At 37.5% G+C, this 23,437-nt stretch overlaps 1 pseudogene; it reads left to right on the top strand.

The window, feature by feature from the left end:
• The first annotated feature begins 201 nt into the window (after positions 1-201).
• On the top strand, positions 202-23,192 carry LOC113689103 (amino acid transporter AVT3C-like; annotated as a pseudogene).
• Positions 23,193-23,437: the final 245 nt, after the last annotated feature.

Genomic DNA, 23,437 nt, shown 5'->3' with positions numbered 1-23,437 from the left:
AATGTTATAAAAGAACAAACTCTTCCTCTCCAAGAACCAGTGTCATTAAGAAGATTCACTAGAGAAAGGAGAAGTGTAGTGCCAGATGATTATATTAATTTTCTCCAAGAACATGAGGATGACTTTGGATTAATGGAAAATTATCCAATCAACTTCCGTCAAACCATGGAAAGTTCAAATTCTCAAAAGTGAATCAATGCCATGAATGAGGAGATTAAATCCATGAAAGACAATGATGTTTGGGATCTTGTCCCATTGCCAGAAGGAACGAAACCCATTAGTTGTAAATGGATATTTAAGATCAAAAGGGATTCGAAAGGCAATGTGAAAAGATACAAAGTTCGTCTTGTCGTTAAGGGACTTACACAAAAAGAAGGTATCGACTATAAAGAAACTTTCTCTCTGGTCTCTTCAAAGGACTCTTTTAAATTTATCATGGCATTAGTGGCGCATTTCGATTTTAAGTTACATCAGATGAATGTAAAGACAGCGTTTTTTAATGGTAATATTGATGAGACAATTTATATGTTGCAACCAAAAAATATTGTATCATGAGATCCAAAAAATATGATTTACAAATTTAAAAAATTCATCTATGGATTCAAACAAGCGTCTCGACAATGGTATTTCAAATTTCATTAAATGATCATCTCATTTGATTTTTAGATGAATTTGGTAGATGATTGATATACCATAAGTTCTGTGAGAGCAAATATATTTTTCTGGTGTTTTACGTTGATGACATTTTGTTTGCCAGCAACGATATTGGTCTATTACATGAAATCAAGAAATTTCTGACTAAGAATTTTGAAATGAAAGATCTTAGTGATGCATCTTTTGTGTTAGGCATACAAACACACCGGGGTCGATCTCGGGATATTTTAGATCTATCACAAAAAGGCTATATTGAAAAGATTTTTAAAAGGTATGGCATGCAAAATTGTAAATCAGGTGACATTCCCGTGGTTGAAGGAGACAAATTTAATCTTGAGCAATGTCCTAAGAATACTTTTGAGAAAAAAGACATGCAAAAGATTCCTTATACGTCAACAGTAGGGAGTCTAATATATGCTCAAATATGTACGCGTCCAGATATTGCTATGTGACAGCCCCACCTCCCCCTAAGGGGAACCAAAGGATTCGGCGGACCGCCTGCCCAACTCTTGCAGGAACTACAGATCCGGAACGAGCGTAAATCCTATCAACCGCTCAAAAGAATTTCGAGAAGATAATATTCACTATCCGAAACCCAAACAAGCACAACAACTTTAGATAACCTTAGAAAAGAACATTTCCAAATCCAATAAACTTAGGAACATGGTTAAACACTTTTATATACACATGGTTGCAAATTTACAATTCAAAAGGGAATTGTTTAGTTAAAATACATTTAAGATATTCCAACCACTGAGGAGTTATACAAAAAAATACTAAAACTAACTCAACTCATGCTTCAAAATATCAGAGTCTCCAAAAGGTAGTTTCCTGTAAGGAAAACAAGAATAACGGAACGGGGTGAGCTAAAATGTCAATGAGGTACCAACAGTATAAACAGTAGAATCAGTAGAATTTATGAGAAAGCACTTTGGAGGCACATATTCACATAAAATACGAGAAATGAATTAACATCACAATGTAAAGGATACAGGTGGCTCTCAGGAGCCAAATCCCCGTTGCTATACTTGATCCAGTCTCGTTGACCCTCCGTCAACGTTCAATAAAGAAACCAATCTAGTAGAACACCACTTTAACGCCAAAACCCCGTTCACCAAACATACCCCTTACTGGACCCAAACGCCAAACAGGAACATGAATGGTAATACTCGAGTATATCGGAATCAAGAGTCTCAATACTCAAAGATTCCAAAAAAACAGGCACCCACAGATTGTCAATTTCCTCGACCAAGCCCTTGCATGGCTTGATTTAATTAACTCCCCATGAGGTTGAACTCAGGTTTAACAAGGAGGTCGTTGGACACACTTCCAAACGACATTATAACAAGTGTAAATAACAGGCTCAAGTTCATAACAAGTACAAGTAATAGATTTCAGTTGGTACAACACAGGCAAGAGAACGAGTGTGATAAAGTACACCCTCATCTCAATCAACTAAACAGGATTCATAGTCATTCATGTCATAGATTTTAAGTACAGATAACTTAAAGAGCAACAATGCAAGGGAGTGGTATACTCACCAGTTCAAATAAGGATCATTTCAAAAGTTTCCTTCCTAAGTGTGGCTTTAATCGTTGGCACCTCCTAGAACAATCAAGGCAAACACTTAAGATTCGACTCCAAGACCTAGTATGAAATTCGCAAGTGAGATTCGATTACGAGCCATATGCCTAGTCAAAAGAGCCATTAATACAAAGCAAAGAGGTGACCTCGGAGTGAAAAAATAACAATTAGCCTTAAAGGCATGAACAACCTCAAAGCTGACTGACCAACTCCAAATTTGAAGTAGAAAATGAAAGTAAAGTCGATACTAGGAAAACAGGATTTTCCAATTTCGCGCAATCCTATATGAAAAATCATATCTCAAGTTTTGTAAGTCCAAAATTAATAAAAGTATACTATTGGAAAATACATTCAAAGGGCTATAACTTTTCAGAAAACATCCTCATAAGATTCAAAACGCAAGTCAGTCAAATTCAAGTTTCAAATTGCAGCTTTATCCAGTGAAAGACAGAACATGTACAATATTTCAGTCAACTTTGAAAAATCACCATAAATGGTACAGACATAAACATGGTCCAAAATTTACACGGTTTATAGCCCTATGAATTTAGTTTAAAACGCAATAAACGGAACTCAATTCCGACATTCGTACATCAAGATATAGCAAATTTCCCGAGACTGTGCAGAAGCTCCGCGAAAATTTTGACAGCATTTTCCTTGTCTTTCTTTACTTTCCAACCAAACCTCAATACCCAATCACAATTTATCAAACACTTTTAATTAGAACCACAATATCCTTCAAAACAACCAAATGATAGCTCAACAAAGAAACCCTAGAAAAGTCCCAATTATAAACCCTAGAACCAAAAGACAGTTTTGACGTCATTTAGCGGAACGGACACAACTGGAGCTACACTTACCGGATTGGGGTGCAATTTATACCGTTTCAAAGCTAAGACAGAGAGCTATAACTTTCATGAGACCACTCAGTCCAGTTTTCACCATAACTAGGTCAAATTTACCCAAACAACTCCAGATTTTCCAATTCAAAGTTTACTGTAGCAGTCCTGATTCATTCAGTCATATCTCAGCATATACAACTCCAATTCAAGTGATTCCAAAGCCATTTGAAAGCTAAGATACAAGGCTTTAAGTCTTAAGAAGACATCAATAACCAAATCAGTAGTATTCCGGGTCACAACAACCAATTACAGAAGCTAATTAGCATGTTCGGATAGAAACAGGGCAGCAGGGGTATTTCGGTCTTTTCATAGGCTATGTTACTTCGATTGAGCTGAGATTTGTAGAAAACTATAAAACATCATCCTCTACAACTTTTATGTTTTGTGCTAAGGCCAATTCGGCCTCTAACTAGGGGTAACAGTACCGGGCAAAACAGGCCTAATAGAAACCCTAATTCTGGAAATTTTTGCTTCAAACCAGAAATTTTCCACTAATCATTACAATTATCATACCAAAGCTTCATTCTAATCCATACTAGACCATCATCCATGCCACACAATATTAATCATATGAAAACAGAAAATCATGAATAAATATGAAAATTCACCAATTTCCACCACAAGGCATGAAACAACACCTAAAACCATCTATTTAACTCTCATAAGCCATCAATTGAACATTAACAAGATTAAAGGAAAGGTTCCTTGGTCATTTACCTTGCAAACCCAAGAAAAGAAGCAACTTGGTACCTTAGCCTTCCAAACCACTTCACTACTAACCTTAATACCACTAAACTAAGGGGTTTTATGGAGGAAACTCAAGTTTAAACGGTTAGATTGGATGATTGAGCAAGATTTAAGATGAAGAAAGTTGAAAATTTTTTTCCTTTTCTCCCTAGAGTAATTCGGCCAAGAGGGGAAAGAATGAAGATGATTTTTGGCTAATTTTGATTAAATGGTAAAGTTATGAATAGTGGTCAAAACTTAAGATTCCATCATAAGGTGACACTTGTCACCCTTATTAATGCATACTTATCTTTTTGTCTCTCTCACACCAATCCATTTGAGAACCTTTACTTATCTCTTAACACCTGATAAAATAAATCCGATATACTAAACTTAACCCAGTTGACAGAATTTACCGCACTAGCGGGTCCCACGCCCGGTATACGCTTCAAAAATCTCATGAACTCAATTATACTAGAAAAATATTTTAAAAACCCTATTTACTCATAAAACGAGTTAGAAAATTTTCTAATAAAGAAATTACAGAAAAACGTGCGATTAAATAAAATAAAACCCTAGAAAATACGAAAATTTACGGGTTCTTACACTCTCTTCCCCTTAAAAGAATTTCGTCCTCGAAATTCCTTATCATCATTTTCTTCGGGATACAAAAATTTTACTACATCTATCTCACAGTCAAATTGAGTAGCATCCTTAACTAACCAATCTGTACCCCTTCACTAACCTGATTCATTGAATTCTTTGGTATAGTTTCTTCTTCCTTGCCAAATTGCAATTCTTATACACCATTCTAGCGGGCAAACGGTGAGATACTAGAATCTTACCTTCCACGTCCTCAAATGGGTTAGAAACTTGATGTTATTCTAAGGAATACACCCCAACTGACACTTTTGATCCATTCTTTTCCCCCTTCGACTGGTCAGGATTGGTGGTGGTTGGTTGTTGGATCCTACTCCCTTCTCGAGATCGGTCTGGATAATTTGCGATTTGATGGTCCGCGCTCCCACAACGTAGGCATTTTCTTTCTTTCTTTCAGCAGACGTTCTCCGAGTGATTCGACTTCCCACAGTACCCGCAGGGACCACGAGAAACGGAGATTGAGCCTCTCTGTGAGGTACCACTTGACATTCTCGGTAATTGTACTCCCCCGTTTTCCCTTCCAATTTTAGGAGGCGTACCCTCATCCTCTTGCTCTGAGGTACTTCCAGAAAATTTCCTTTTCTTAGCTTGAAAGTTTCTGACTTGAAATCTTGCGCTTTCAACTCGTTGAGTTTTCTTTACCGCATCACTAAAGGTATTAAGTTGGGCTACAGCCAGGTCTTTCTGGATTTCAACGTTTAATCCTTGGACAAAACGCCTTATCCTCCTTTGCTCAGTCACGATTAGTTCGGGAGCGAACTTGGACAATCTGGTGAACTGACTCTCATATTCGGCGACGGTTTGAGTTCCCTGACGGAGTCTAATAAACTCATCTTCTTTCTTTTCCTGGATCAGGGGTGGAAAATATTTCGTGTTGAACTCTCTTATGAAATTCACCCACGTCCTTGGGGTTTGTTCTCTTTCCCATTTCAGTCTTATGATATTCCACCAAGAACAGGCTGCTCCCTCTAGTTGGAAGACAACAAATGTGACCTGTAGCTCCTCAGTATAATGTAACGTGACAAATATATCAATTATCTTCTCTAACCACCTCTCGGCCACGTCAGGGTCTGGTTCTCCCAGGAATTTCGGTGGCGAGAACTTCTGAAATCGTTCAAGAATTTTATCCTCACTCTCGATATGATTACCAGGATTTTCCGGCTGATGAATAGGATTTTGACCTTGATATTCTACTACGTATGCCAAAAGGTCAGTCATTCGTTGAATGGCTGCGGCCACTTGTACGTTCGGATCAATTCTGGATTCAGGGTTTGGTTCAGACGTGGTTCCCCTTGTATCACCTTCAGTTGTGGGTTGCCTAATTTCACGACCACGACCATGTCTACTACGGGTGCCTTTCATATGGCTTAACCAGTCTAGAGTTGGACCACAAATACGGTATTAAAACCAAAGTATGCAGATGCAAGTGATAAAAGTTGGCAATATACATATAACACATCTAACACAGACAGATCACACAATAGCAATCAATTAGATACAAGCAAAAGGAACCATCATGAATATTACACACTAGACCAATGGTACAAGACCAACCAACTAAAAGTTATCCCTTTCTAGGGTTCCAGGCACGATCTACGAGAATAATACAATTTATATCTTAGACAAGGTTAATCATCCGTAATGAAACCCTAACACATCACATGACGTTCCATAAAATCAAATTTCTAGTCCGCCCAAGTCATTTCTAACCTAGGCTCTTGTCTATTTAGTAGTCGGGTACAAGAATCCCAAAATAAGATAATTTACAACTCGGGCTGGCCAGTCCCAAAAGTAATTCATCTACAATTGAGATTCTTACCTGACCTACAGATCTATTGTCTCCAAGTACCATGATAAAGGTTTAAAACCTATAACATTTCACGATCCAAAACTTATGCTCAAAAGAGCACTTAAACATTCGTACACATTTACGGAATCGGGACCATAACACCACTTGGCCCAACCTCACTCCGCGCAGAGACCACGCGAACCTAACTCTGATACCAACTGTGACAGCCCCACCTCCCCCTAAGGCGAACCAAAGAGTTCGGCGGACCGCCTGCTCAGCTCTCGCCGGGATTACGGATCCGGAACGAGCGTAAACCCTATCAACCGCTCAAAAGAACTTCGAGAAGATAACATTCACTATCCGAAACCCAAACAAGCACAACAACTTTAGATAACCTTAGAAAAGAACATTTCCAAACCCAATCAATTTAGGAACATGGTTAAACACTTTTATATACACATGGTTGCAAATTTACAATTCAAAAGGGAATTGTTTAGTTAAAATACATTTAAGGTTTTCCAACCATCGAAGAGCTATACAAAAGAATACTAAAACTAGCTCAACTCATGCTTCAAAATATCAGAGTCTCCAAAAGGTGGTTTCCTGTAAGGAAAACAAGGATAACGGAACGGGTTGAGCTAAAATCTCAATGAGGTACCAACAGTATAAACAGTAGAATCAGTAGAATTCATGAGAAAGCACTTTGGAGGCACATATTCACATCAAATACGAGAAATGAACGAACATCACAATGTAAAGGATACAGGTGGCTCTCAGGAGCCAAATTCCCGTTGCTATACTTGATCCAGTCTCGTTGACCCTCCGTCAACGTTCAATAAAGAAACCAGTCCAGTAGAACACCACTTTAACGAAAAAACCTCGTTCACCAAATATACCCCTTACCGGACCCGAACGCCAAACAGGAATAGGAATGATAATACTCGAGTATATCGGAATCAAGAGTCTCAATACTCAAAGATTCCATAAAAACAGGCATCCACGGATTGTCAATTTTCTCAACCAAGCCCTTGCATGGCTCGATTAAATTAACTCCCCATGAGGTTGAGCTCAGGTTTAACAAGGAGGTCGTTGGACACACTTCCAAACGACATTATAACAAGTGCAAGTAACAGGCTCAAGTTCATAACAAGTACAAGTAATAGATTTCAGTTGGTACAACACAGGCAAGAGAACGAGTGTGATAAAGTACACCCTCGTCTCAATCAACTAAACAGGATTCATAGTCATTCATGTCATAGATTTCAAGTACAGATAACTCAAATAGCAACAATGCAAGGGAATGGTACACTCACCAGTTCAAATAAGGATAACTTCAAAAGTTTCCTTCCCAAGTGTAGCTTTAATCATCGGCACCTCCTAGAACAATTAAGGCAAACAATTAAGGCAAACACTTAAGACTCGACTCCAAGACCTAGTATGAAATTCGCAAGTGAGATTCGGTTACGAGCCATATGCCTAGTCAAAAGAGCCATTAATGCAAAGCAAAGAGGTGACCTCGGAGTGAAAAGGTAACAATTAGTCTTAAAGGCATGAACAACCTCGAAGCTGACTGACCAACTCCAAATTTGAAGTAGAAAATGAAAGTAAAGTCGATACTAGAAAAATAGGATTTTTCAGTTTCGCGCAACCCTATATAAAAAATCATATCTCAAGTTTTGTAAGTCCAAAATTAATAAAAGTTAAACCGTTAGAAAATACATTCAAAGGGCTATAACTTTCCAGAAAACATCCTCATAAGATTCAGAGCGCAAGTCAGTCAAATTCAAGATTCAAATTGCTGCTTTATCCAGTGAAAGACAGAACAGGTATAATATTTCAGTCAACTTTGAAAAATCACCATAAATGGTACAGACATAAACAAGGTCCAAAATTTACACGGTTTATAGCCCTATGAATTTAGTTTAAAACGCAATAAACGGAACTCAATTCCGACATTCGTACATCAAGATATAGCAAATTTTCCGAGACTGTGCAGAAGCTCCACGAAAATTTTGACAGCATTTCCCTTGTCTTTCTTTATTTTCCAACCAAACCTCAATACCCAATCACAATTTATCAAACACCTTTAATTAGAGTCACAATACCCTTCAAAACAACCAAATGGTAGCTCAACAAAGAAACCCTAAAAAAGTCCCAATTATAAACCCTAGAACCAAAAGACAGTTTTGACGTCATTTAGCGGAACGGACACAACTGAAGCTACACTTATAGGATTGGGGTGCAATTTACACAATTTCGAAGCTAAGACAGAGAGCTATAACTTTCATGAGACCCTTTAGTCCAGTTTTCACCATAACTAGGTCAAATTTACCAAAACAACTCCAGATTTTCCAATTCGAAGTTTACTGTGGCAGTCCTGATTCATTCAGTCATATCTCAGCATATACAACTCCAATTCAAGTGATTCCAAAGCCATTTGAAAGCTAAGATACAAGGCTTTAAGTATTAAGAAGACATTAACAACCAAATCAGTAGTATTCTTGGTCACAACAACCAATTACAGAAGCTAATTAGCATGTTCGGATAGAAACAGGGTAGCAGGGGTATTTCGGTCTTTTCAAGGCTATGTTGCTCCGATTGAGCTAAAATTTTGTAGAAAACTATAAAATATCATCCTCTACAACTTTCATGTTTTGTGCTAAGGACAATTCGGCCTCTAACTAGGGTTAACAGTACCGGGCAGAACAGGCCTAATAGAAACCCTAATTCTGGAAATTTTTGCTTCAAACCAGAAATTTTCCACTAATCGTTACAATTATCATACCAAAGCTTCATTCTAACCCATACTAGACCATCATCCATGCCCACACAATATTAATCATATGAAAATAGAAAATCATGAATAAATATGAAAATTCACCAATTTCCATCACAAGGCATGAAACAACACCTAAAACCATCTATTTAACTCTCATAAGCCATCAATTGAACATTAACAAGATTAAAGGAAAGGTTCCTTGGTCACTTACCTTGCAAACCCAAGAAAAGAAGCAACTTGGTACCTTAGCCTTCCAAACCACTTCACTACCAACCTTAATACCACTAAACTAAGGGGTTTTATGGAGGAAACTCAAGTTTAAACGGTTAGATTGGATGATTGAGCAAGATTTGAGATGAAGAAAGTTGAAGATTTTTTTCCTTTTCTCCCTAGAGTAATTCGGCCAAGAGGGGAAAGAATGAAGATGATTTTTGGCCAATTTTGATTAAATGGTAAAGTTATGAATAGTGGTCAAAACTTAAGATTCCATCACAAGGTGACACTTGTCACCCTTATTAATGCATACTTATCCTTTTGTCTCTCTCACACCAATCCATTTGGAAACCTCTACTTATCTCTTAGCACCTGATAAAATAAACCCGGTATACTAAACTTAACCTAGTTGGCCGAATTTTCCGCACTAGCGGGTCCCACGCCCGGTATACGCTCCAAAAATCTCATGAACTCAATTATATTAGAAAAATATTTTAAAAACCCTATTTACTCATAAAACGAGTTAGAAAATTTTTGAATAAAGAAATTACAGAAAAACGTGGGATTAAATAAAATAAAACCCTAGAAAATACGAAAATTTACGGATTTTCACAGTATATATTACTGAATATTGGGTAAATATTTAAGCAATTCTAGATTAGATCATTAGAAAGTAACCAGACTGGTCTTATGGTATTTACAGAAAATAAAAGATTACATACTCACATATTCGAAGTCAAATGAGTTAGAGATCATTGGGTATACTGATTTCGATTATGTTGGACGCCAAGATACTATGAAATCAACATCAAGCTATATCTACTTGTTGGTTGGAGGTGGCATATCCTGAAAGAGTGTTAAACAGTCCCTCATAGCATCTTCTACTATGGCTGCAGAGTTTATAGTTTGTTATGAGGCATCCAATCAAGGAATTTGGCTGTGAAATTTCGTCACAGAATTATGTGTAGTGGATAGTATTGAAAGACCATTCAAATTATTTTGTGACAATAAATCAGCAGTCCTATATTTCAATAATAATAGGAGCTTGACGAAATCTAAACATATAGATATCAAGTTTCTGGCTGTTAAAGAAAGAGTACAGAGTTGACAGTTATTGATAGAGCATATCGGAACAAACTCCATGGTTGCGGATCCGCTTACTAAGAGATTGCCATCCAAAATGTTTCATAAGCATACTGCTTATATGAGTGTCATGTTGTTAAATGATGTACAGTTTTAGTGGGAGTTTGATATTTTAAATGCTCTTATGATACTTTTCGATTATTAATGATTTAAGGATATTATATGCATAAATAAAGTTTGGATTTATTTACACTCTGACTTTGGTATGGTTTGATTTCATAAAATTTAAGGTAGATCAGTTGGAAATAGGTTTGTTTTGATCACATTACATGAAATTTTCATGCTACACATCCACATCATGATTCATGTCATTCAATTGTATCGATATATGTGACCATTGATCGATCAAGTTACGAAATTGTAACAAAGGCTGCTTTGATCCTATATTGGTGTGATTGATGAACCGAATTGGTTACAGATACATTTTAGCAATGACAGTAAAGTTGAGCTTATTTGGTTAATTGCGAACATAATTATAAGGTTACAATATAGTCAATGTGGGAGATTGTTGGATCCTTAATCCAACTTTGGACTTATATGTGAATAATTATGGATTGCAAACTGTCAAATAAGGTTAAGTCCAATTAAAGTGATCAAATATGGTTTGAATTTAATGTATCTAATAGAATGTGTGCCTTTAATGTGTAGAGATTTAAGAGTTCCTATTTCTATAATGAGTTAAAATAGAGTTTCAAAAGGTAACAGGAATGTTACCTATAAATAGGGTTATGGTCCCCAAATCACACGTATCATTCTATTTATCGTATTTTCTAGTACTACAAAATATAGTTCTTTCCTGATATCCCATCGTCAGGAGAGATACCAGAAAGATACTAAAATGCTCTCTCAAGAATCGGCGAATCCGTGTTGACCTAGAAGGTCACCCGAATACCCTTGGAGATTCATATACCAGTTTGTCGATATGAATCCAGGTACGCTTCCATAATTTTATCGTTAATTTATTTCTTAATAATCACCATAAGATCTTGGGTTACATAGGTGATGGTTTTCATCAAAGGATTAAATATAAATAACCGCCCTAACAGGACTTGACTAGGTACTTCTTGTCATTTTAATCAAAATTACTGTGGATATAAAATTTGGACCGTGGCAACATCATTTGCCAAGTAAAAGTTGTAATATTCATGACTTCCATAGCTTAAAGTATGTATATTTCATAGACCATGGCGGTAGAATTGCATAATTAACAAGTGTCACTTCACAAGAGCAACCATATCCAACTATCTACAATCCGGATTCAGCCATCAGTACAAATTTTGTGAAAATGTATGGCCTAAATTATGATACATAACTGACGTGACTCTCATACAATCTCACGTGAGCAATAGCAGATTATAATACGACTGTTATAAAGTTGTACAAATGATTTGTGATGAATATAATCTGTTCGAAAAAGTATTACGTCATTCATAGACAACTGTTTATACCACTCTCTCCATTTTTAAAATCAAATCAACTATTCTCTGTTGATTGTTTTTTAAAACTTTCCTTTTTTTTGTGATTTGGTCGAATAAACGTATTTCTTTACTTCGATTATGCATGAACAACCTTAATATAAGGTATATCATTATTTGGTAGTTGAATATATCTAAAATGTGGCATTTAAATAATTAGAAATTCACATAGCATTTAAAATTCACACAGGACAATTGAGGACAAAGTGCTCGATCATGAAGTCATGCTTCAAGTTATTAGTGTTGACTCTTTCACATTTTAATCAGTGTTTGACCTTTCTTTCTTCTTGTGATTTTTAGCCTTTTAAAACATGTAGAGCTAAATATGACATCGTAATAATCAGTCCATTACGAAGTCCAACACCTTGTAAAAATTTCTTAACTGATTTGGAATACATTTTCTTCAATTTTCTTGTAGATATACATTCCCCTGCCTATTTATTAAGAACAAAAAAGTAAGTGCAACAGGAGAAATAGTGGAGGATAACAAAATTTTGATGCCTACTAGAGAAACCTATCTTACTTAACAAATATTGTTTGAACAAATGAAAACAATGGCAAATAAATCCATTTATTGGAATGTTTTATACTTTAGATACTAAAATGTCCCATTTTTAAAAAATTAAGGATCAAAGTAAAAATTTGTATATAGTTCAAGGGTGGTAAGTGAAATTTTGCACAGTACTAACTGCTATGTGATTCTTGGAAATACTAATAAGTTGTTGTTTGTACATTTTGACCCGAGTCCAAGTCTTTAATCATAAAGTCATGCATCAACTGGCGTATCAGAATGCATCTTCATTTGAGTTGAACTGACTCTTTTAGTTGAAATTGATATTGTACTAATCAAGTAAAAATAAAAAAAATTCTTATTTCTTGACTAACTTGGATTTCATTTTCTTCATTTTCTCTATTCAACTTTGAATTGTTATTGCCTACAACTAAGAACCTATATGTTCAAAAGCCGAACAAATTCTAGTCAAAAAAATGCAACAAGTCTAGAAATGATTTAGGATCTCAATAACGATTATATCTTTGTAAATGAACTCTTTGTGTTAGAGATATTTACTTAATTTTAGTTGACCATGTCAATAGGAATCTATTTTAGTTTGATTTGATTTTACCTAGTTTAGTGGAGTCTGCTCCATGTGTGAGCACTTTATCAATAGTTAGTGGCTACACTTCCTAGATTCAAGCTTTTTTTTTTTTGTTTGTTTTAGCTCTATAAATGGTGAAGCTTAAATGGTGTAGCTTCATGTTATGAGTGTTGTATCAGATTTGAAGAAGTAATAAAGTTCAGTTCTTTGTTCCTCTTATTTTATCTTTTCTTCCTCAATACTTGTATCAGTGGCAACAGAGCTAGGTTGATGAGTGAAACCAAACAGTGAGTTGTGATAATTTTAACAAAGCAATGGTAAATCACAATGGCCACTGACAACTTTGTGCACCTAGCAATTCCCACTTTGATGGTCATTATAATCATTGGAGCATTTTAATGGAGAACTTCTTAAGGTCCAAGGAGTATTGGTCGGTTGTTGAATCTGGATTAGCGGAGCCAAAAATTGGAGTGGTTGATGTGGCTTAGGCTTTGTTGGGTGTCAAACAAGCAAAAATAAAATTCTATTCTAAAAATATGAATGCGAGTGTAGTGGTGAATAGGGTTGTATCCTTAGGAACTCGGTGATTTATTTTTCTTATAAAAATGACAATAAATAAAATGGGGGATTATAGAGAATTTATCTCAATAACTCACTTGAATAAAAATAAAAACAATAGCACAAAATTAAATAAAACTAAACTAAGAAAAGACAACTCTCTAGTGAAAGGTCTAATATCCACTTTGGTTCATTCAACTAATCATCGATACAAAGGAAAAATCAATTATTTATAAATAAACTGGTTATGATTGTCAACGTGCTCTGATAACATGTCTCTCTTTACTCTTTCGATAACTGCAACAAGTTCTGTGATTATTTCCCTTGTCAACTAAGCAATTCTAAATAAGCTCTTAGGATTTAACCTACTGAAGCATTGATAATTAAAGAAGCTACTAATTCTAACCAACAAACACACAAGCTTGGTTTATTTAAGCTAGATTATATATTCTCGTAACATAAAATTCGAAAGTTTTTACTACAATCAGATTACATTACTCGCCACAAATACTAAAACCACCAAACAATTACGGATTTGATATTTTAGATGGCAATAGATTATTCCGACAATTAAATAGTGGCCAGTTATTTAATTGTATAAAATAATCATAATCATGAATGAATAGGAAATATATAAATACTTATAAATAAATGAAACAAATAAATCAAATTAGATCTCACAATATTGTTGAACCAAAGCTTCAATTATCCTTCAACTAGAGAAAAGGTTCAGTTACTCCTCATGGTCGATTTGTGGCCACAAGAAATACTAGGATTTATCAGACAGAAAGAGAGGAAGAGGAATAATGGAAAAAGCTCATGAATCGTTTCTTGCGTTCCTAATCTTGATCCCCTAGAGTCCCAAAACTAATTGGAGTTCTTATTACCTACGTTTTTTCCAACATCCAATAAGGAAAGGATTAAGATTCCTATTCAACTAATACTACTAGATAGAAACAATAAATTATATGTTTCTAAAGACACCAACGGCCTTCCAATGCACCAGCAAAGCTTCAAACGGTGGCCCACTTCAATCCCGTAAGCATGGATTTCACAAGAAGTTAAGACGTGGTTATGCCTTCTAATGTATTATCTTTTGAAAATTCGACCTTTAATGTATTTTTTATCCTCTTTTCACAACAAATTCCTAGAGACAACACCAAAAATTAAATATGAGTAGAATCTAGCAATCAACACCATATTTTAGCCAAATCAAGGGAAAAAAATTCATAAATTAAGCGCACAATTAACCACCTAACACGTTTCCAAGTTATAAATTCTCAATTACCAATTTAGTTAAGCTCAATTACCTCGATTTTCTACAAGTATATGAGTCAAACGAGTATAGTGATAATTAGTATCAATTTCACAAGAAATTGGTTAATTACTACGGCATTTTAAACTTGCTTTATTAGTGTGTTTTAGGGTTTTTAAGGATGAAGTTTGCTCCTATTAGCTACTATTTCCACAAGTCCTATTTTTATAACAAAAACTTGAATTTTAGTAGTCTAATATGCAAACTTGTTGCATTTGTAGGATTTTGGTGATTTATGGTCAATTTAGATTAAGTAGAATTCAAGCAAAACATTTGACGGATTCGAAGATGGCTTGGAAATGACAAGTAATGAACAAGTGCAATTTTCTGGGGAGAAAACACGACCTAATACATGAGAATCACCCGGATTTTCACCCTTATTCTCTCTTGAGCAACAAGAGATTCGTAACCCTGGGATATTCATCTCCTAAATTCTCCATTGTCAGTTTACTTGCTTAAATTAGTATAATTCGTAGTGTATTGCTTTTACTTAATTCTTGAGTATTTACTTAAATTAGTATAAATAATATACATAGCAAATTCCCCTACATTTAAATCATTACTTGTTCTCAAACAATAGGAAATACCAATCAACGATGATTTAAGTATTGAAATAAATCATGTGGAACTTTAAAATTCAACCCTTCGTAACTTAGCAAGTCATCATTATGAAATCATTCAATTTGCCTTGTATACTCATAATATCAAGTAAAAGAGAGACAATTATACCCTAATTTTAATAAGTTAAATTTAATCTCTCACCTTAATTGAATTTCACAAACAAACAACTCATATAGTCAATTCATAGGTTTTTCCGATTCCTACAATAATCTTTTTCTCAAATTCCAATACTAAGAGGGAATTATTCATATTTATTTTAATCAAATAGTGGAAAAGTCTTTTGATGCGAAGAACAACATTTGTAGATATGACCCATGGTTATTTAACACTTTACTTATTTGAGTTGTTTTGCATACTTTTAATTCAAGCATCTTTTTACACGAAAATTAAATTCAAGAAAATTAAAGAAACTAATCAATTTAAAATAACTCGGTTCAAAGGTTAAACATTCACTCCATAGACTTTTTTTATTATTGAAGTGCGAAATTCATCCTTTCAATTCAAGCAAAAAATTAGATTATCCTTAAAGTTAACAAAAACCAAGACATTCAATAGTAAAATTAACTAGAAAAATCTTCCAATCAAATCTTTATTATCAAGTGAATTCAATATAAAAAGCAATTCTCTTTCACTCAATAATAGCATTAAAATAGAGAATATGAATTTAATCCAAGCAACCATTCAAAAGATTAAATAATTTAACTTCTCTTGTTTTCTCCATAGTAAATTAATTTGAAAGGGTGGACAATCAAATTAATTTACTTTGATTCTTGTTCTAATTCCTAACAACAATTACAGATTGAAAGAAACTAGAAAGCATGTAAGCAATCTCAAACTATTTCAACAAGTGAGAAACAGTAATCAATTGCAAAAGAATTTAACAAAGAAGAAATAAGTACTTGAACATAAAAGAATTACAAATAACGAACATTGCTTTTCAAAATCGAGGATAGAGACAAAAGTTGTTCCCCTAAGTCTTCATAGCTATAGTAGGAGCAGGCGTCCTTGGCCTACCCTACACATTCAAGAGAACAGGGTGGGCGATGGGCGTCCTTCTGCTCTCCTCGGTAGCCTTGCTCACCGACCATTTGTCATGGAGTGAGAAGAAAAAAAAAATAGGAGGCGTGTTCCAGATTTCAAGGAAGGTGTGATCCAGCTTGAAGAAGGAAGAAGGCGTGTTCCAGATTGCATTGAAGGCGCGATCGATCAACTTGAGGAAAGAGAAGGCGTGACTTGAAAAACCACGCCTTCTACCTGGCACAACAGAATTATGCTTCTGTTATGAGCAAGTGGAGCTGATGGTTCTAGAATTCCACGTGACCTCACCTTATTGGCTTGTTTGGAAGTTAGTTAGTCCTGAAATGGCCATAAAAGGCTGAAAGAGTCCTAGAGGTAGCTAAGCTTTTGTCATATTTTTCCAATTGGTTGTAAAGGGAATTTGGCTCTGCCAACTCCCTCCTCTCTTTTCCCTTTATTTCCTTCAATCTTTCCTCTTCATTCTAAATCCGTTGATTCAGATTTTGTAATTGACATTTACCAATTATTAATGAGAAGTTGAAAGTTCAAATATTCATCTCCATTTCCTGTTCCATTCAATTTGTTAAGAGATAGTTCACTTCTGCTGCAAGTAATCTGTCACTTTTGCTGCAATTTTCAATTCAATACCATAACAGTGGTACCAGAGCTTAGCTACGAGCCATTGGGATGACAAAATCTCAAGAGGAGGTGTTAAAGAAGGATCTCTCTGAGCTAGGCAGTGTGGTCAAAGTTCTGGGGCATAGACAAGAAAGTACAGAGAGAACTCTTAAAAATCTCGACCAAAAATATGAAAGTATGATGGCTATGATGGCTCAGATGATGGCAAGATTCAATGACAAGGACAAGGAGGCAGAGAGTAGTAGCTCCATTGAAGGACCCAAGAAGGAAGAAACACAGGAGGAAGGCTATGGCAGATCAGATTGGAAAGAAACTAGATCCTACACCAGAATGCCTAAAGTGGAGTTGCCTAACTTCACAGGAGATAATCCAAGGGAATGGATCCGCAAGGCTAACAAGTTCTTCAAGATCAATGGAGTGGAGGAGAACATGAAATCTGAGATTGCTGAACTGTACCTGAGGGATAGAGCAGATACCTGGTTCCATGGGGTATTCAGTGGCAGGGGAATCATTCCATGGACTGAATTGGCTACTGCTTTGTGTAAAAGATTTGGGGAGGGCACTCCAGAGGAAGCTATTGAAGAATTCAACAGGCTTAGGCAAGAGGGATCCATAGCAGACTACCTGGAGAAGTTCGAGCTGCTCAAAGCACTGGTAATGCCTTCCCTTCCTCATTTGGCTGATTCCTACTACAAAGCATGCTTCCTAAGTGGCTTAAATGAGGAAATAGTCAATATGGTTAAAATGGCCAAGCCTCTAACTCTAGCGGATACAGTAGAAGCAGCCAAGCTACAAGAAAAGAACCTGAAAGCTATGCAAAAGTTTCACAAACCCCTACCTAGCAGTTCCCAGACACACAAAACCCCTTTCCACCCCCAGAGCCATAACAAATGGAACCCCACCACATCCAGAACCTCAGATAAACCTCCCACAGACAACTACAGGACCCCAAACAGCAACACAAACCAGTTCAAAAAGATCACCCCTAGTGAGTTCAATCTCAGGAGGGAGAAAGGCCTATGTTATAAATGTGCTGAGCCATACACACTTGGGCCACATATGTAGGCAATCCCATATCCATCTTCTGCTAGTACATGATGACAGTGAGGACCCTGTAGCTATTGAGAGTGAGAAAAAGGCTGAATCTGAAGTTTTCTGCGATTGCATTGAGGGCAGAATTGGGGATGAACATATAGAAGTTTCCATCAATGCTTTAGCAGGGGGCAGTGAGCACAAAACTATTAGACTAAAGGGGTTAGTAAAAGGGAGAACTATCACTGCACTGATTGACAGTGGCAGCACTCACTGTTTCCTGGATGAATAGCTGGCTAGAGACCTGAAACTGGATAGTAGTGGACCATCCCTAGTTGTTAAGGTAGCTAATGGGGAAAAAGTACAGTCCAACAGCTTAACTAAGCCTGTAGTATGGAAGATGCAAGGCTATGAATTCCAGCACCAGTTTAACACACTAAAGTTAGGGGGGTGTGATATGGTGCTGGGAGTAGATTGGCTTGCTAGATTCAGTCCCATGGAATTTGATTTCAAGGGACTAAGTGTGAAGTTCAGGAAAGGGAAACAGCAGGTGGAACTGAAGGGGGAGAGGGATCAGGTGTAGCTAAGGTTGATCAAAGGAAGCAGACTGCACAAATGGGCTAGGAAACAAGCCTATGGAATCATGGCACAACTAAGAGCAGTCAAAGAGAAGGTACAAGATAGTGTTAACATACCCCCAGAGATAGAGAAGGTATTACAGGATTTTGAGGAAGTATTCATGGAACCCCAGGGGCTGCCCCCTGAGAGAAGCCATGATCACTCCATTACCCTTAAGGAGGGGGCCAAACCTTTCCGGATCAGGTTGTACAGATGTCCCTATATTCAGAAGACTAAAGTTGAGAGACTGGTGCAGGAAATGCTAGGAACTGGTATCATTCAGCTCAGTAACAGTCCCTATGCATCCCCTGTACTGCTGGTAAAAAAGAAGGATGACACTTGGAGATTTTGTGTTGATTATACGCAATTGAACAAGTTGACAGTCAAGAACAGATACCCAATACCCCTTATTGATGAACTTTTGGATGAATTGACTGGGTCCAAATACTTTACCAAGATAGATTTAAGGTCAGGATACTTCCAGATCAGAGTAAAGGCAGAAGATATTCACAAAACTGCATTTAGAACTCATCAAGGGCTCTATGAGTTCAAGGTGATGCAATTTGGGCTCACCAATGCCCCTGCTACCTTCCAGGGGTTGATGAACCATGTATTCCAGAAGCAACTAAGGAAGTTTGTGCTGGTATTCTTCGATGACATCCTGATATACAGCTCAAGCTTACAGGAGCATCTGGAGCATGTCACAGAGGTTCTGAGTATCCTCAGAGAACACCAATTGTATGCCAAAAGGAGCAAATGTGCCTTTGCTCAGACACAGGTGGAGTACCTGGGACACATCATATCAGCTGAAGGAGTGAAAGCTGATCCTAAGAAGATTGAGGGTATGATGAAGTGGCCTAGACCAGAAAATGTAAAACAGTTGAGGGGATTCCTAGGCTTAACTGGGTATTACAGGAGATTTGTTAAGGGCTATGGCAGTATAGCTAGGCCATTGATTGCACTACTGAAGAAGGACATCTTCCAATAGGGAACAGAAGCTGAGGAGGCGTTTCAGAAGCTAAAAGGAGCCATGTGTGACACACCTGTGCTGGCCCTACCTGACTTCAATCTACCCTTTGTGATTGAAACTGATGCTTGTTACAATGGAATAGGGGCAGTACTAATGCAGAACAGGAGACCATTAGCCTACATCAGTCAGGGCTTGGGGCCTAAGAACATGGGGCTATCTATCTATGAGAAGGAGCTATTGGCACTTGTTACAGCAGTCTCCAAATGGAGGCACTACCTAGAGGGCCAGCACTTCATCATCAACACTGATCATCAGAGCTTAAAGTACCTTTTGGAACAAAGGATCACCACCCCCTGCAGCAGAAATGGTTGACCAAGCTCATGGGGATGAGTTATGAGATCCACTACAAGAAAGGCAAGGAGAACGTAGTGGCAGACGGACTCTCCAGGAGAGGGAATCCAGCCTTGGAATGCACTGCAATAACTACCATAGTTTCAGAATGGATCAAAGAGGTGATTAGTAGCTACCAAGGAGATGACTGGGCACAGAATAGCATTAGAGAAATTTTACTGAAACCAGACTTGATTTCCAACCTTAGCTATCAGAATGGTATACTGAAATTTAAGGGGAGGGTAGCCGTGGGATCTGGGGGAGAGATAAGGAAAAAGCTGATCAGCACCATACATGACTCCTAATTGGGAGGGCATTCAGGTATCCAGGCAAGTTTCATGAGAGCCAAACAGTTGTTTTACTGGCCAGGCATGCACAGAGACATTAAGGCAGCAATCTTGGAATGTGATGTCTGTAGGAAGTGCAAGGATGAACATGTGTCCTATCCAGGGCTCCTACAACCCCTGCCAATTCCACAGTCCCCCTGGAGCCATATCACCATGGACTTCATTGAGGGATTGCCTAACTCTGAAGGGAGAGACACCATCATGGTAGTGGTGGATAGGTACACAAAGTATGCCCATTTTCTGAGCACCTCACACCCTTATGATGCCCCAAAGATTGCCAGGATTTTCCTAGATGGAGTGGTCAAGCTACATGGAATACCCCAGAGCATGCTGTCAGACAGGGACAGGGTCTTCACCAGTCAATTCTGGGGTGAAATGTTTACACTGCTGGGAGCTACACTGGACCACAGTACAGCCTACCATCTACAATCTGATGGCCAAACTGAGAGGGTCAATCAGGTACTGGAAATGTACCTCAGATGCTTTTCACATTTAGAACCAAAGAAATGGAATCATTGGTTGACCATGGCAGAATGGTGGTACAACACCAGCTACCACACAGCCATCCAAATGACCCCCTTTGAAGCTCTATATGGACAGGCACCTCCCCAATTGGGTATGGGGCCATATACTAAGGCTAAGGTAGCTGTTGTTGGGGACTACTTGAAGGAGAGGCACAAAGCTGACATCATACTGAAACAGAACCTGAAGCAGGCTCAGGAGAGGATGAAAAAATATGCTGACAAAAGAAGGAGTGAAAGAAGGTTTGATATTGGGAACTGGGTATACCTGAGATTACAACCTTACAGGCAAGGTTCAGTAGCTTGGAGAAGCAACACTAAGTTATCAGCACGTTACTATGGCCCTTATGAAGTGATAGGGAAGGTTGGGGAGGTTGCATATAGGCTGAAATTGCCCACAGATTCCAAGATACACCCTGAATTCCATGTCTCTCTACTGAAGAAGAAGGTTGGGGACCAGACCACACCTGTCTTGCAGTTACCAGAAGTGGATGGGAGGGGGCACTTAAGGGTCGAACCAGTTGCAGTGCTGGACCGAAGAACAGTCAAGAGAAAGAATGCAGCTGCAGTGCAATGGCTGATACATTGGTGGGGAACGGATCCAGCAGAAGCAACATGGGAATTTGCAGAAGAAATTAGGAAGCAGTTCCCTCAATTCCAGTCTTGAGGACAAGATTTTTAAAGGGGGAAGCTTTGTCATGGAGTGAGAAGAAAAAAAAACGGGAGGCGTGTTCCAGATTTCAAGGAAGGCGTGATCCAGCTTGAAGAAGGAAGAAGGCGTGTTCCAAATTGCATTGAAGGCGCGATCGATCAACTTGAGGAAAGAGAAGGCGTGACTTGAAAAACCACGCCTTCTACCTGGCAAAACAGAATTATGCTTCTGTTATGAGCAAGTGGAGCTGATGGTTCTAGAATTCCACGTGACCTCACCTTATTGGCTTGTTTAGAAGTTAGTTAGTCCGGAAATGGCCATAAAAGGCTGAAAGAATCCTAGAGATAGCTAAGCTTTTGTCATATTTTTCCAATTGGTTGTAAAGGGAATTTGGCTCTGCCAACTCCCTCCTCTCTTTTCCCTTTATTTCCTTCAATCTTTCCCCTTCATTCTAAATCCGTTGATTCAGATTCTGTAATTGACATTTACCAATTATTAATGAGAAGTTGAAAGTTCAAATATTCATCTCCATTTCCTGTTCCATTCAATTTGTTAAGAGATAGTTCACTTCTGCTGCAAGTAATCTGTCACTTTTGCTGCAATTTTCGATTCAATGCCATAACACCATTGTATGATGCTCTTAGTCCACACGCAGAGAAGACTTGAATCCAGTCTTAAGTCTCCAAAGATCATCTTTTGGTGATCTTGGATTTGTTGTGTGTGGTCTTGTCGGCAGGTTTGCCATCGATGCTATGATTGTTCTTTCTCAAGCTGGTTTTTGCACAAGTTACTTGATATTTATAGCCAATGCTTTAGCTTATATATTCAATTACGCTCCCGCTAACCCTAACCCTAAGATCTTGGGAATTTTTGTGCCCAAGTCTGTGTACATATGGAGTTGTTTTCCGTTCCAACTGGGGTTGAACTCAAATCCCACGCTAACCCATTTGGCCCTCTTGAGCATATTTGCTGACTTAGTTGATATCGATGCCATGGGGTGGTGATGGTCGAAGATGTTATGATTTTTCTTAGAAACAGGCCTGCCGTGGAAGCTTTCGGCAGATTCACTGTGTTTTTTTATGGGCTTAGGTGGCGGTTTATACTTTTGAAGGGATCGAAATGGTATTGCCGTTAGAGTCAATGACGAAGGAGAAACAACAATTTGGGATAATCCTAGGCTGGGCAATGGCTTTCATCTCCTTAATTTATGGAGGATTTGGAATTTTGGGGTATTTTGTTTTCGACGAAGAGACCAAAGATATATAATCACGACCAATTTTGGGCAGGGACTATCGAGCAGCCTTGTTCAGTTGGGTTTGTGCACTAACCTATTCTTTACTTTCCCAGTAATGATGAACCCTGTTTATGAGGTGGCGGAGAGGAGATTCTGTGAAGCCAAATTGAACAAAGGGGCCAAATTTGTTATTAGTAGCATAAAGGCATTTCGCCACAGATATGTAATAGAGAAAAAAAACCTAGTGGACATGTAATACCAAAATAGATTGGTTGTTGAAACACGGGTCTAGGACCTGTCTTTTGGTGATGCAAATTGGAAACAAAAAGTTTATGATGTGTGTTTGTTAATAATAATATAAGCAAGCAAATGTTCATTTGTGCCATATAATAATAGTCCTACAAAAGCTGCATTACATTGGTTGGTATTACACAAGCAACGTCAAATTAAATCTCCCACAACGCAATGCAACGCACACTTGGAAACTAATAATTGCACTTG

The sequence above is a fragment of the Coffea arabica genome, chromosome 5c (assembly GCF_036785885.1).
Source record: "Coffea arabica cultivar ET-39 chromosome 5c, Coffea Arabica ET-39 HiFi, whole genome shotgun sequence".
In the NCBI taxonomy this organism is placed as follows: Eukaryota; Viridiplantae; Streptophyta; class Magnoliopsida; order Gentianales; family Rubiaceae; genus Coffea; species Coffea arabica.
The sequence above is the reverse complement of the archived record's forward strand: the minus strand, read 5'-3'. Positions and strand labels throughout refer to the sequence as shown.